Below are 16,598 nucleotides of genomic sequence, written 5' to 3' on the forward strand. Positions count from 1 at the left end.
TGTCTTACTTTCACTTTTACTGCAATGATGTCATCACACCTTGCAAGCTGACAGTCATTACAGTAAACAGTCTCACAGAGCAGCCTGTTGTAAAAAAAAATAAAGGACTCCCTCTGGTGAAGAGCACCAGAGGGGCCTTTATAACCCTAACCAGTGTCGACCAGTGGTTGAGGAGGGAGTGGGACTGTGAGCCATTGGTTAATGACCGCACTAAAGGGGCTAATGCGATCACAGATACAATTCCCTTAGGTGTAGTAAGCACGTATCATTGGCCCTCATTATAACCTGGTGACCGCCAGGGCTATTATGGAGGTAGTACCGCCAACAGGCTGGCAGTACTGCCAGCCTTATCATGACCGTGGCCCTTCCGCCACAGTCATACCGCCGGGACCAGCAGTATACTGCCATGGCGGTCCCGATGGTCTTAGTCCGCCAGGGCAGCACTGCGGTAGACACTGCCATGGAAAGGCTGGCGGTAAGGGGACTTGGGGTGCCCCTGGGGGCCCCTGCACTGCCCATGGACTTGGCATAGGCAGTAGAGGGGCCCCCAGGCACAGCTCCATCGCGCTTTTCACTGCCCGAATTTCAGGCCGTGAAATGCTCGACAGGTGCTACTGCACCCGCTGCACATCAGTATTGTCGCCGGCTCTATTACGAGCTGCAATGTTGATGTGAATTTTCCGCGGGGCCAGCAAACGGTAACACTGTTACCGTCCGCTGGCCCAGCGGAAAAGTTGAAATAGGGAGCCAGATATACCGCCAGCCCTGCGGTATACTGCCGCCCGCAGACTCGGCGGTCTTTACAAAAGACTGCAGAGTTTGTAATCAGGCCCATTATGTGTAAAATTTACCTTACACCATACACTTCACGGGTAGCCTAGTTCACATTAACAATCAACCACACATGTATCGGAAATCCTTATTGCACACAATGTTCAATATGTATACAACTGTTCAGCAAAAACCAAGGCCCATATTTATACTTTTTGACGCAAAACTGCGCCAACGCAGTTTTGCGTCAAAAAAATTAGCGCCGGCTAACGCCATTCTGAAGCACCATGCGGGCGCCGTATTTATTGAATGACGTTAGCCGGCGTTAGCCGCCGGCGCTGTCTGGTGTGCGTTAAAAAAAAGACGTACACCAGGCAGCGCCGGCGTAGGGGGAATGGCAAATTTTTTGCCTCAGCCTGACTTGCACCATTTCTGGACGCCCATACGCCATTTTCCCCCTACGCCGGCGCTGCCTGGTGTACGTAGTTTTTTTAACGCACACGTTAACGCCGGCTAACGTCATTCAATAAATACGGCGCCCGCATGGTGCTTCAGAATGGCGTTAGCCGGCGCTAATTTTTTTGACGCAAAACTGCGTTGGCGCAGTTTTGCGTCAAAAAGTATAAATATGGGCCCAAAGGTCAGTGATAAACTGGCAATAGCAGAACCCACACCGTTACGCTAACAGGAATACACCCACAGTATCACGACCCACGAATCACGGCAGTGGTCTTTCAACCACAGTAAACCATTGGCGGTACACACCGCAGCACTCAAAATACACACACGTACAAGACACCACCACATTGGACAATTTAAGGTACATAAACCTGACACACATACACACACGCAAAAAGAATAAGTGATGGACGAAATGCTGAACAATGTCAAACATTCACCCCCAGTACAGAGATCTGGGCCTAAATCCATCGTTTTTTTGCTGCCCATGCCATTCCAGTTTGGACCCAGCCATATGCAAATCAGTCTTGACCCTGTTCTCCATGGGAACAGCCCAATACGAACTGCCAGGCCAGGTCTTCCCTGGACTAGAAACTAGCATCCTGGGACCAGTTTTGGGGTTTCACCCCTCATCAGCCAGGCTAGCTTGAATCCAGTGGCATGGGAAGCACGGGAACCACTTCTGGGCATACCCTTCCCACTTAGGGCAACAAATGCAAAAAGAATAAGTGATGGACGGAATGCTGAACAATGTCAAACATTCACCCCCAGTACAGAGATCTGGGTCTAAATCCATCGTTTTTTTGCTGCCCATGCCATTCCAGTTTGGACCCAGCCATATGCAAATAAGTCTTGACCCTGTTCCCCATGGGAACAGCCCAGCCCGAACTGCCAGGTCAGGTCTTCCCTGGACTGGAAACAAGCATCCTGGGATCTGTTTCGGGGTTTCACCGCTCATCAGCCAGGCTAGCTTGAATCCAGTGGCATGGGAAGCACGGGACCTACGTCTGGGCATACCCTTCCCACTTAGGGCAACAAATGCAAAAAGGATAAGTGATGGACGGAATGCTGAACAATGTCAAACATTCACCCCCAGTACAGAGATCTGTGTCTAAATCCATCGTTTTTTTGCTGCCCATGCCATTCCAGTTTGGACCCAGCCATATGCAAATAAGTCTTGACCCTGTTCCCCATGGGAACAGTCCAGCCCGAACTGCCAGGTCAGGTCTTCCCTGGACTGGAAACAAGCATCCTGGGACCTGTTTCGGGGTTTCACCCCTCATCAGCCAGGCTAGCTTGAATCCAGTGGCATGGGAAGCACGGGACCCACGTCTGGGCATACCCTTCCCACTTAGGGCAACAAATGCAAAAAGAATAAGTGATGGACGGAATGCTGAACAATGTCAAACGTTCACCCCCAGTACAGAGATCTAGGCCTAAATCCATCGTTTTTTTGCTGCCCATGCCATTCCAGATTGGACCCAGCCATATGCAAATCAGTCTTGACCCTGTTCCCCAAGGGAACAGTCCAGCCCAGACTGCCAGGCCAGGTCTTCCCTGGACTGGAAACAAGCATCCTGGGACCGGTTTCGGAGTTTCACCCCTCATCAACCAGGCTAGCTTGAATCCAGTGGCATGGGAAGCACGGGACCCACGTCTGGGCATACCCTTCCCACTTAGGGCAACAAATGCAAAAAAGAATAAGTGATGGACGGAATGCTGAACAATGTCAAACATTCACCCCCAGTACAGAGATCTGGGCCTAAATCCATCGTTTTTTTGCTGCCCATGCCATTCCAGTTTGGACCCAGACATATGCAAATCAGTCTTGACCCTGTTACCCATGGGAACAGGCCAGGTTTTCCCTGGACTGCAAACAAGCATCCTGGGACCGGTTTTGGGGTTTCACCCCTCATCAGCCAGGCTAGCCTGAATCCAGTGGCATGGGAAGCACAGGACCCACATCTGGGCATACCCTTCCCACTTAGGGCAACAAATGCAAAAAGAATAAGTGATGGACGAAATGCTGAACAATGTCAAACTTTCACCCCCAGTACAGAGATCTGGGCCTAAATCCATCATTTTTTTGCTACCCATGCCATTCCAGCCATATGCAAATCAGTCTTGACCCTGTTCCTGAGGTACTGGGTTTTTCAGAACCGGTACTGATCCGGTAAGCCAGTGGTGCCAGGGTACACCCAAAGACCTCGGGTACTTTCCTGATTCAGACCACAGAAACTCAGAGTCTTCTAGGTGAAGTCAAAGATCGAATTTATTGCCTGCAACCAAGTGACAAGCGTCCTAGAAGTACAACAGCACGGTTTGTATGTTCTCAGGAGACTGTGTTTCAATGCAAAGTCAGGTTTCCTTATATACAGTTTTTTAAGCTTCAGGCAAACATTCTTGACATTTTGGTTGGTCATTCACATGTTTTCACTACAAAGGAAAAAACAGTGTCATGATGAAACCTCATATTTCATGTCATCCAACCCATAATAAATTACCCGGCAAGGCCTAGTATTTTACATCAGATAAGTGTGGACCCCCAATAAAAACGGGCACCTCCCCCTCGTAAAGTAAGAAGAAGAAAAGAGCAGGTGCAGGTGTGAGCAAGATTAGGCAGGGTGTGTGAGCGATAATAAGGGTTTTATGGCATGGTGTGCCTTGATGCTATCTGATTCGGCCACTGGGAGAGGGACTGACCAAACAGGTTTGGCCTGAGGCAATGGTTCCAGCTTGCCCAGGTCAGAGAAAAGTCAATCAAGGTGTACGTGTCCTTGGAATCAAATCTGACTGTATTATAAGCCTATGTGAGGGCAACTTTAAAAAATGGCTGCCGTGTATAAAATGGGAGCCACGAGTGCAGGACGAAAATGGCGATTTCGAGGTGAAAACGCTGCTGGAATTGAGCGAAAATGCTCATGCTTAGTGTACTAGTCATTATCGGTCTTTTGATACCAAAATCGTACTGTTGTGGCAAAGTAAATTACATGGGTCCAGAATTTTTAGAACCACAAACCCTCCTTTTGCCCTTACATAGGCAATAAACCTATTCTCATGCTAATCTGAGTGCAGGTCTATGTTTCTAAAGTCGTTGAGATGTTGCTGTAACATCATCCTAGTATTTAGCTCGTCTCTTGGTGCAGTTTTCCTTATGCATGATGTAACACAGAGGCCACATATGGCAGGACAAAGTAAGGAATACCTCTATCTGCAGTAGGTGGCATAAGATCACACACCCAACAATTAGTGATGTTCACTACTAACTAGTGTTGATGCAGAAGCTGTACAAAAGAATTGCTTACGAATTCTGATCTTCTAACCTGCTCATGTTCAGGAAAAGGGTGAAAAGAGTGCAAAGAAACAATAGTAGGAAAAGACATAGGGGGTCATTACGACTCCCGCCGGACGCGGTGACCGCGCGCCTGGCGGGAGCCGCCAAAATACCGTACCGCGGTCCCAAGACCGCGGCGGGTATTTTGAGTTTTCCCCTGGGCTGGCGGGCGGCCGCCAAAAGGCCGCCCGCCAGCCCAGGGGAAAACGACCTTCCCACGATGAAGCCGGCTCGTAATCGAGCCGGCGGAGTGGGAAGGTGCGACGGGTGCAGTAGCACCCGTCGCGTATTTCACTGTCTGCAATGCAGACAGTGAAATACTTAGCGGGGCCCTCTTACGGGGGCCCCTGCAGTGCCCATGCCAATGGCATGGGCACTGCAGGGGCCCCCAGGGGCCCCGCGACACCCCCTACCGCCATCCTGTTCCTGGCGGGCGAACCGCCAGGAACAGGATGGCGGTAGGGGGTGTCAGAATCCCCTCGGCGGCGCAGCAAGCTGCGCCGCCTTGGAGGATTCAATGGGGCAGCGGGAAACTGGCGGGAGACCGCCAGTTTCCCTCTTCTGACCGCGGCCAAAGCGCCGCGGTCAGAATGCCCTGCGGGGCACCGCCAGGCTGTCGGCGGTGCTCCCGCCGACCGCGGGCCTGGCGGTCATAGACCGCCAGGCTCGTAATGAGGGCCATAGGTTGGGAAGTTGGTGCAGAAGTCAATTGAGTAGAGAAAAACAATCCCACCCATAAATGACAACGTCATGTTTAAAAGACACTAGAAAACACGTTATTAAGAACATATAGACAACGGGAGGAAGTAGTGACCACTATTACAAATGAAATAATAATTTTTCACAACCCTAACCAAAAAGCAAATCCTAAAATTATCTAGTAACATTTTTAGGGCTCCTCTGCATTTCAGTAATTTTGGTATGTTAAGGTGACTCTCATCAATGCTCTAAGGTGAAAAGGGGGTACTCTTTCCACAGAAAATGGACTTTATTCTGCTTTTACTAAACAGAATAGTACTTTAAAACAATGCCAGCAAAACAATCAGTCTCCTAACACCTAGTCTATATAATCACACGGAAACCTCTTGTGAAACCAACTATGCCCAGAGTCCGTTCAAAAAGCCTCTCTGGCAGGCTTCTATTGTCCATCAAATTTTCTTTTGTTGTTTTCTTTCCCATGGGCCTCTCAATTCAGGCCTCTTCGTGAGAAAAGTACTGCTTAGTTGGAGTGCCCTCCTGGCAAACACCCACAGCTCACTCGAAAGTCTCAATGTCTTAAAGCAATGCACCAGTGTCTCTCCTCTGTGGCAGACACTACAAACAATGTGCTCTTCATTGATCAAGGGCACAAATCATCTTGTGCAGACCCAAGCACCATTAATTGGGAAATAGCTCAAGCTCAGCAGCACTTTCAGACTCCAACACTCATTATTTAGTGTCAGAGGACGCTCAAGCTGCTCTTTCATGGGCACCACAATATAGTGCCTTTTTCCAAACTTGAAATCTCCGGTGCACTGCCCTTCTTCCGTTGGAGCAAAGAAAAGGGGGTGTGTGGCCAAAATTCAGGCCAAGGGGCTCAAGGGATTGCACACTGTCAGAGGTTACCAGCACATGACAGGTAGAGAAATGAAACCTCAAAACAGCTCTGCCATCAACAACAGGAATCCTTCTCTTTAGCTCTTTTACACTGAAACTTTGGTTTTGTGATGTCCAACGCCGTCTGATGGAGCAAGTACGATACCATGCACTGGCGATCGCTGTCCAGCTTTGCTACTTTCTGGGTGCTGAGACTGTAGGGCCAAAACGTCCGTCTTTCATCTGTAGCTGTCACTGATGGGAATTAGGCTTAAATCAATGTCCTGCAGGTTATTATGACTTGATACCCGCAGAATCTAGTGACGTAGGAAATGTGCCACAGTTGTTAGTTCCCTTCAATTTAGTACAAAAACAGTTCATGGTTTTTAGCAAGGGGACTTCAAGCAGGTGGTCTGCAATCTTCAAAGGAGTAGCCATACACCATGGGCATAAAATACAAAGACAAAGGCAGAAGGGCAAAACAGGGTCTCTAGCATCTTTAATTGGGTTCTCTCCATTATTCTCTGCCATCTATAGCTACATGAGAATTCTATCTGAATGGATTTCCTCACACAGTGGCATTGTCTAATGGGGTAAACACATATTTTCCTCAATGATTAAGTCTAGGTGTTCCTCCTTATCTTAGAACATCTCAATAGAGAAATCACATGATACCGATTATTAGGGACATGTAGAAACCTTCCTTTAAAAACTGTGCATCAGGTGCACTATGCAATACACAGGCTAATAGTCAAATGTGCAAACAAAAAGACAAGAACTAGAGGGTCCTGATATTTGCATGATTAGGACACATCTGATCCCACCAAAAATTAAAGTAGCAGGAACAGAAGGGAACCGAAAACCAAATTAAAATAGACATTGAAAATTCGTCAAGTTCAAAAAGGTACACATAAGATATCTCATATTGAGATGGAAAACTTGTCTTACTATAATATTGAGTCAGTTAACCAGTCTATCGCTACCCTGACAGTCAGGCTGGAAAACATTGAAGCAGGCCTAAGGCAAATTCTTGAAAGCCAGTCTGGTCATACCAAAGGGAATTATACATAACATGGGGGTCCCTGGTACATCACTGCAGTCTGGAAATGTGAACCTGAACAATACATCAATAATAATAAAAGGTCTGACTGGTGAAAGGAATTTGAAAAAGAGAAATGGGACTAGGACATAGCTAAAATCTCAATAACTAAGCATGATGTGACATTGGTCAGGGGAAGTAACAAAAGAAAAAATCTATAGGAGGAACAAAAAAATTATTTGGCTGATAGTCAGGCATGTGACACAACACCGAGAGTACGGGTGATACACAAAGGCCAAAGTTACACAAATTTTAACTCTACCGTTGGTGACTACACCATATACGGTACTCCTAGCTAATGTTTCAGTTCCTTCTTCAGGAAAAAATGAAAACCTGGTTTTCTTTTAAGGAACAAAAGCCATATGCTACTTAGGAAACAGAACATCATTAACTAATGTAATATAGAAAATTGGCCACCTTGAGTCACAGATCTATAATTTCATCCTTAGGTCCAATCAAGACTACATAAATGTAGGGCTGCCTGTTCCTTTAAGGGAAGGGGCAGTAACGTGACTAACTGCAGGTGACACACTTTGATCCTGTATATCTCTTTTTATTTTCCTTCAATACCATTATAGCCAAATAGACATGCACTGGTGAAGTGTTGTCTCTTATGTTCACAGCATGAAATATCATTATCTGTGGAATTTAGTAACCAGAACAAGTTCAACCAACTGTTGCGTAGCGATGGGCATCGTCATGACCATCCCCTCACAACACAGGGGAGCTTGTAATAGTATCAAAAGCAGCAACAAACATGCAAAAAAAACAAATAAAAAATAATAAAAACGCACAAAACGTCAAGCTATCAGATATACTTGCTGTGTATCAAGCACAAAAAGCATAGACAAAACAATAGCATGTGTGAATAAGCGGTGACACACAACACCATGTCATGTACTTTATGCACTGTAAACCTGCAGCCCAAAACCCAATATTTGGGCCTGTTTAATTTGTCAGGTTTAAAATCCTTACCCTCCTTTTGACAGTAGATCACCAGGCAATGGAAATCTGCTGTCAAATAGAACTTTACTGTTTCTCTTCTAACATACAGGACCAACAAGAACAATTCATGATAGGACCAAATACACGAAAATAAATTTCCATTACTTAACTGTTACCCTCTTGTCAGTTACTTCGCAACATCAAGCCACCTTAGTTTTACCTTTCTAAAAGTAAAAATTGTTACACTGACACTCCATATTAATTTGGCACCTACAATTTCCACTGTGAAAAATAAGTCTTAATTGGTAAATCGTTCTCATTAAGGCATGTAGCCTTCAAAATTTTAGAAAAGGGCTGCATCTTATTTTCTGTCTAAGACTTAATGCAACACTTCGTTTTCAGTCAAATAAAAGCAACTAGCAGGCATCATTTTATTTTTTTAGAGCGGAGACAGAAATGTATCAGTTCTGCAGAGCATTTAACATGATGTTGGGACTTTCGAAGACACCCCTTTTTTTTTATAGTTTCCCTTTGGAATTAAGTTCTTTAATTGTATTGATGTTCTTCTGGAGAAACCAGAAATCCCACTTTTAGAGGCCCGTAGGGTCATTCTGCATTTCACAGAGACAGGGCCCTAATTTAAAAGGTCACAAGTGTCAACATGACAGCCTCCTCCATTGTTTATGGGAAAACTAAAGATAGCATCTCAGCAGCGTGACTTGAGCCAGCCTCTGTAGCTCTCCTAGCTTCTGCCACTCTGAATCTGTCAAAGACAGTAGGCCTTCCTGTTTTCCTTCTAACCTGCAATAATTCACTCTATTTAAAAAAAAAAAAAAATTCCTTTTTATGCGCTAAAATTTTTGATCTCTATTTCCAGATTATTAAACTACATTTACTGTGAATAATTCACAAACCTTAATAACACACATACCAGTTGTTAGAATAAATGCTTGTTGCAATCCCATGCAATGGTACATATTTCATCAACCTCGAATGAATGAACGTCTCAGTAGGCCCAGCTGAAGTTAGAACCTTCAACCTTGATATTAAAACAAGCCTTTGTATTGGCACATTGACTCATTGAATCATAAGAAGGCACAACCTGCAAATATATATCAAACCTAAATGTATGCATTTACTGAAGCCTGAGACACTTTAAAAAGTACTCTGAATGAAAGAAAATGCAGTTTAAACAGTGCTTTTGCTCAAAATCGACTTTGATATTTTAGGCATTAAAAATCAATATCCTACAATTTTCTTGCATAATATGCATTACCAGAATGTCTATTACACAATCCATGAGTCAGCCATTGAAAATATTAACTTATACTTTATAGAAATGAGCTTGTTTGCTCCTGCGCCAAGGGAAAATTGCACATACAAATGTCATTTTAGCGGTGCAACATAACTTAAATTAAATTTTAATGCTAGGAGGTCATAATATAGGTATTAAGCTTTATAAATATTAAAAAACGATTTTGAAAGGCACTTATTTTTTAAATAATTTTTCCATAATTAATAATTATTTTTTTTTTTTTTTTAAACAATTATTCTTTTTTTTGTGATAATTCCACATATAAAAGCAAGCTGCATCCCTTGCCTATTATTTGGGATACATTAACTCACAAGCCTAAGCGCATAAGCCTAACTTGAAATGCGTCACATTTTTGCGCCACTTTCATTTAAAAGGAAGGTTATGCAAAATTCCACCCGTGTTTAACTGGGAAAGTGCTGGCTGAATTGAACATTCCTATCAAATATACTGCAGCTGAAAAGTTTGCCTGTGAACATCTAATACAATGCATCTAAGAAAAATGCTGTAAATGTATTTATTTTTTTGCAAAAATAGATAATTTCTTTTTTTTTTTTTGGGGCCCTATTTATATCTATTGAATGTGTTTTCTAATTTATTAAGCATTTAACGGCAGTTTTGTATATGTGCACAATTGCTCATTCTATAAATTAAAGAGCAACATATAGCTATGTTAGCACATCACATGGTTCATTTCTGGATTTTTTCTAAGTTTCTACTTAATATTAATTAACCAACATTTTACTTAACAAACTGAAAACATCAAGAAGACCCACAAACACGCATTGAGCTCATTTCAGATATAAACAGAAAACACTCAGGACACACAATACAGCGCGCTTTAGCCATTTTTCATAAATAGCGCCGTCGCAATTTACTTACAGAACCGTTTGCAGATCCTAGTTGTAAGTCATATTTATAAGAGAAAAGAAAACTTTTCTCAATAGTGTTCCAAAAAACTGCAAAAACAGCCTCACAGACATTTATTTCCAAGAATAGCGGACCCATACTTTATTAAACGTGATGGGGCCCACTCCGTGCTTCACATATAGTTCATAGGTTGGAGTTCCAATCGGAGGAACCGGACATGAGTCCTCCAACCGGGAGTCCCTTTTACAACCAAGACAAAACACATTTCCAAGTCTGCTAAGACCAGGCATCTTCGCTCACTAGTCTAGCTTCAAACTTCAAAGGATTATCGTTTACGATAGTCTTGTGAATACACGAGTCCTTCGGCTTTGGTACTTGCAAGTTCCAAATCAAAGTGATCCCGAAGGGATACCAAACCAAATGTCCAACTAAGGACCAAACCAAGTGTCCAACTAAGGACTGGGAGACGCTCCACTTATACTTAAATGAAAATATCGATGACGTCACCAGAAGACTCGTCTTATCGTTTCACTCTACCAAACATCAAGGGTCCAAATCAGGGCGATAGCCAGGGCAGCAGTCCTTCGTAGCCGTCGGGAAGCGGGGAACCTCGCAGCAAAGACTTTCGGACCACGTCGACATGCAGGGGTCGATGAAGTGGCGGCCTTCCTCCAGAATTTTCACACGAAGCTCCCCACGGACCTCAGGCTTGGACCGGTACCGCTGGTATCGCCCCACGTTGGGCGCCAACTGAGGTACTGGGTTTTTCAGAACCGGTACTGATCCGGTAACCCAGTGGTGCCAGGGTACACCCAAAGACCTCGGGTACTTTCCTGATTCAGACCAGAGAAACTCAGAGTCTTCTAGGTGAAGTCAAAGATCGAATTTATTGGCTGCAACCAAGTGACAAGCGTCCTAGAAGTACAACAGCACGGTTTGTATGTTCTCAGGAGACGGTGTTTCAATGCAAAGTCAAGTTTCCTTATATACAGTTTTTTAAGCTTCAGGCAAACATTCTTGACATTTTGGTTGGTCATTCACATGTTTTCACTACAAAGGAAAAAACAGTGTCATGATGAAACCTCATATTTCATGTCATCCAACCCATCATAAATTACCCGGCAAGGCCTAGTATTTTACATCAGATAAGTGTGGACCCCCAATAAAAACGGGCACCTCCCCCTCGTAAAGTAAGAAGAAGAAAAGAGCAGGTGCAGGTGTGAGCAAGATTAGGCAGGGTGTGTGAGCGATAATAAGGGTTTTATGGCATGATGTGCCTTGATGCTATCTGATTCGGCCACTGGGAGAGGGACTGACCAAACAGGTTTGGCCTGAGGCAATGGTTCCAGCTTGCCCAGGTCAGAGAAAAGTCAATCAAGGTGTACGTGTCCTTGGAATCAAATCTGACTGTATTATAAGCCTATGTGAGGGCAACTTTTAAAAATGGCTGCCGTGTATAAAATGGGAGCCACGAGTGCAGGACGAAAATGGCGATTTTGAGGTGAAAACGCTGCTGGAATTTAGCGAAAATGATCATGCTTAGTGTACTAGTCATTATCGGTCTTTTGATACTAAAATCGTACTGCTGTGGCAAAGTAAATTACATGGGTCCAGAATTTTTAGAACCACATTCCCCGTGGGAACAGTCCAGCCCGAACTGCCAGACCAGGTCTTCCCTGGAAACAAGCATCCTGGGACCGGTTTCGGGGTTTCACCCCTCATCAGCCAGGCTAGCTTGAATCCAGTGGTATGGGAAGCACGGGACCCACTGGGCATACCCTTCCCACTTAGGGCAACAAATGCAAAAAGAATAAGTGATGGACGGAATGCTGAACAATGTCAAACATTCAACCCCAGTACAGAGATCTGGGCCTAAATCCATCATTTTTTTGCTGCCCATGCCATTCCAGTTTGGAACCAGCCATATGCAAATCAGTCTTGACCCTGTTCCCCAGGGGAACAGTCCAGCCCGAACTGCCAGGCAAGGTCTTCCCTGGACTGGAAACAAGCATCCTGGGACCGGTTTTGGGGTTTCACCCCTCATCAGCCAGGCTAGCTTGAATCCAGTGGCATGGGAAGCACGGGACCCACGTCTTGGCATACCCTTCCCACTTAGGGCAACAAATGCAAAAAGAATAAGTGTAAGACACATACACACACCACACCCACACCACTATAAAACACACACCCACATTACCCACAACCTTTTCAATGAAAAAAAAGATAGCTAGCAGAGAGAGAGAGACAAGCCAGGAGCACCCACCCAATCTGAGCCACAGAACACCATCTCCCATACACCATCCATGCACCTCACAGCACACACCACAACACATCACCCCACACATACCACTCACACCACAGCACCCCAAAGACACCCCAGGTTTTCAGAGGAGGAGCTAAGGGTCATGATGGAGGAAATCATCCGGGTAGAGCCACAGCTATTCGGATCACAGGTGCAGCAGATGTCCATTGCAAGGAAGATGGAGCTATGGCGGAGAGTTGTGGACAGGGTCAACGCCGTGGGACAGCATCCAAGAACAAGGGATGACATCAGGAAGAGGTGGAACGACCTAAGGGGGAAGGTGCGTTCCGTGGTTGCAAGACACCAAGTAGCCGTACAGAGAACTGGCGGTGGACCCCCTCCTCCTCCCCCACAACTAACAACATGGGAGGATCAAATCTTGGCAATAATGCATCCTGAGGGCCTCGCAGGATTAGCAGGAGGACTGGACTCTGGTTAGTCAAATCTTTACTACTATATCCCCCCTGCATGCCATCACAAACTCCTACCCCTACCCTCACCCCCATCACTCCACCACCTCACATATATCTACTATCACAACCCACCCATCCCAATTCCAAGCCCTGCATGTAACACCAATGCATGGACCCCCAACACAGACGTGCATGGACACACATCACCACAGCATGCCCAGTAGAGAGTCTCACGCAGCCCACAAAAGCACCACGCACACAAGGCAAAGCTGAAAGGGAAATCACAATCATACAGGGAAACACACCCATGCACAAGATGGCACACGCAGATACAATAACACTGCATTTGCATCCCCACAGAACCCATACACAACGTCACCAGAGAGGAGGTGCCAGCTACATCCAGTCCCCTCCTGAAGAGGCCCACAGTGACGACGGCAGCTCTGCACGCCTGGATCAGGATGACCAACCTGGCCCATCAGGGACCTCTGGACAGTCGGTTCCCCTGCCAAAGTCCCAACCCTACACAGAACCTCCACCCTCAGGCAACACCACCACAGCACCCACCCAGCAGGTCCATCCCTCTGTCCCCAGGACACGTCAATCAGCAGTGTGTCCACCACTACAGGGACCCCAGGCAACCCCACATACACAGGACGAACAGGGACCTGGGGTCAGTGGCAGTGGGCACACGGTTCAGGGGCCAAAGGCACTGTTACAACAGGGAAGCTGGGAGGACTGCTGTATGACAGGGAGAGGACAGGCCCAGGAAACCCACTCTCCACGAGGCACTCTCCAACATCCTGGGAGCATACCACCATTCCTAGGAGACCATGGGCCAGATACTGGCCAAGTTGCAGGAGACCCAGCGGCTGCAGGAGGAATAGTACCTGGGGATCAGGGATGACCTCAAAAACATGTACACCATCCTGGTCACCATTGCAGGGGTGCTGGCTGACATGGGCAAGACCATGAGGGAGGCAGTGGCACAACAACGGGCCCCTGACACTGGCCAAACCAATGAACAGCCTTCCACCTCTGCCGGCCCTAGTTGACAGGAGGCCCCGCCACAGGACCAACAGTCTACCAGCACCATACCCCCTGCAGAAGGAGAACCACCCCACAAACAGTCCCTGCGATCTAGGCAGAAGCCAGAGAACATTTCCAAGACCCCCGCCAGGAAATAAGACTCTCCTGGTTGTCACCCTTCTGTCCCACTCTGTCACCCGGTCCACCTTGAACTACCATTTCTCCCCTTCCTATGCCCCATTGGATAATGCACCTGTGATACCAAGAGACTGGACTCTACCATGGACTTTCCTCTACTATCACCCCAGCCCATTGCACATCCCCCTCTACTTATGAGCACTTAAATAAACACCCTTGGAACAGATACTAATCTGGAGTCTGTCAAATGATTCAAATATGTGTTAGTTCAACGTTATCAAAGCATTGCAAGTAAAATGTACAGTGAAATATACTTTGGAATGACCTTTGGTGGGCAGCAGTACACATAGCAGGAGCCAGAATGGAGAACAGAGATCTGAAAATAGAGATGCCAAAGGGTACAGTAAGTGGCCATAGACAGTGAAACAGGCTGCCATGTACAATGTTCAACAGAAAACCTAAAAGTTAAGTGAACTTATAGTCTCTTACCTGTGTGTCACTGGAAGTACTGCTGGATTATATTGCTTCTGTTGTCAACATCTTCTTCCTCTGCCTCCTCTTCCTCACTGTCCACAGGCTCCACCGCTGCCACAAGACCATCTCCGGACTCATCCTCCTGCAGAAAAGGCACCTGGCGTCTCAAGGCCAGGTTGTGCAACATGCAACATGCAACGATGATCTGGCACACCTTCTTGGGTGAGTAGTACAGGGAGCCACCTGTCAGATGGATGCACAGGAACCTGGCCTTTAGGAGGCCAAAGGTCCGTTCAATAATCCTCCTTGTACGCCCATGTGCCTCATTGTAATGTTCCTCTGCCCTTGTCCTGGCATTCCTCACTGGGGTCAGTAGCCATGAAAGGTTGGGGTAACCAGAGTGACCTGCAAATATCGAGGGTCAACTGTTAGACACACACTCACCCTTAGGGACAACCCCATACCCAGACACCTACTTGCCACAGCTGGTGCCTCTGGAGTTAGCCCAACACATATGAGATGCTGCTATTCCTCAAGATAAAGGCATCATGCACAGAGCCAGGATATTTGGCATTCACATGGGAGATATACTGGTCTGTCAAACACACCATCTGCACATTCAGAGTGTGATAGCTTTTTCTATTCCTGAAAACGTGTTCATTTCTCCGGGGGGGAGGGGAACAAATGCCACATGTGTACCATTAATGGCACCAATGATGTTGGGGATATGTCCCAGGGCATAAACGTCAGCTTTCACTGTGGCCAAATCATCCACCTGGGGGAACACGATGTAGCTGCGTATCTGTTTCAGCAGGGCTGACAACACTGTAGTCAACAAGTTGGAGAACATTGGCTGGGACATCCCTGATGCCATGGCCACTGTTGTTTGGAAAACAACACTTGCCAGGAAATGGAGCACTGACAGGACCTGCACTAGAGGCGGGATAACTGTGGGCTGGTGGATAGCTGGCATCAGGTCTGGCTCCAATTGGGCACACAGTTCTAGGATTGTGGCATGATCAAGTCTGTACGTTGTGATAATGTGTCTGTCCTCCATTGTCGCAAGATCCACCAGGGGTCTGTACACCGGAGGATACCGCCATCTCATATTCAGCCTCAGCGGTTGAAGCCTATGGAAGAAAATGGTGAGCAGAGGGTCATATTCATACATCTATTGCACTAATGATGATTTGCTTACTTTACAGAAACAAGATGTGAATCCGACAATCAGTTGCTGAGCCAATGTCTGCTGTGACGCAGTTAGGTGCCATGCCCTGTGCCCCCCTGAAATGGCGGCTGCCTGACCTTTGAGGAGAGACAAGTGGTAATGAGGTAATTCAGCTAGCGTTGTGCACCGTCGCAGTAGGCGGTCGAAGACCACCGTGCAACTTCGCATTGGTTATCATTGGGCCCTATGGGTTCCAGGAGCCAATGGCGATGTACGCCGGCAGTGACGGTACGCACCGCCGCTGACGTGACCACCATTTTCTACCTGTTCACTCACTTGCTACCTGACCTTAAACAGGAGAGGACCTACACTGCAAGTGCTGCTGTGACCTGTGTCTGGCAGCTACAATGGATCATATGTCTGGGGAAAGGGCCCCTGCCTTGACTGCGGAGGAGTTGGAGAAACTGGTGGATGGGGTCCTACCCCAGTACACATTAGTCTACGGTTCTCTAGACAAACAGATAAGTACGCTGTGAGCATGATGTGTGGGCCATGATTGTATGGATTGCTGTGTGTGTAAGCCACATGTGGGGGGGGGGGCAGAGGCATCCTGGGCATAGTGATGCATGTAAGGTGGTCAATGTATGTGCATCAGGGGATGGGAGGGATTTGGTGGGCCATGAGTGTGACGGTGCGGACGATTGACTAA

This window comes from Pleurodeles waltl, chromosome 3_1 (assembly GCF_031143425.1).
Source record: "Pleurodeles waltl isolate 20211129_DDA chromosome 3_1, aPleWal1.hap1.20221129, whole genome shotgun sequence".
Lineage (NCBI taxonomy): Eukaryota > Metazoa > Chordata > Amphibia > Caudata > Salamandridae > Pleurodeles > Pleurodeles waltl.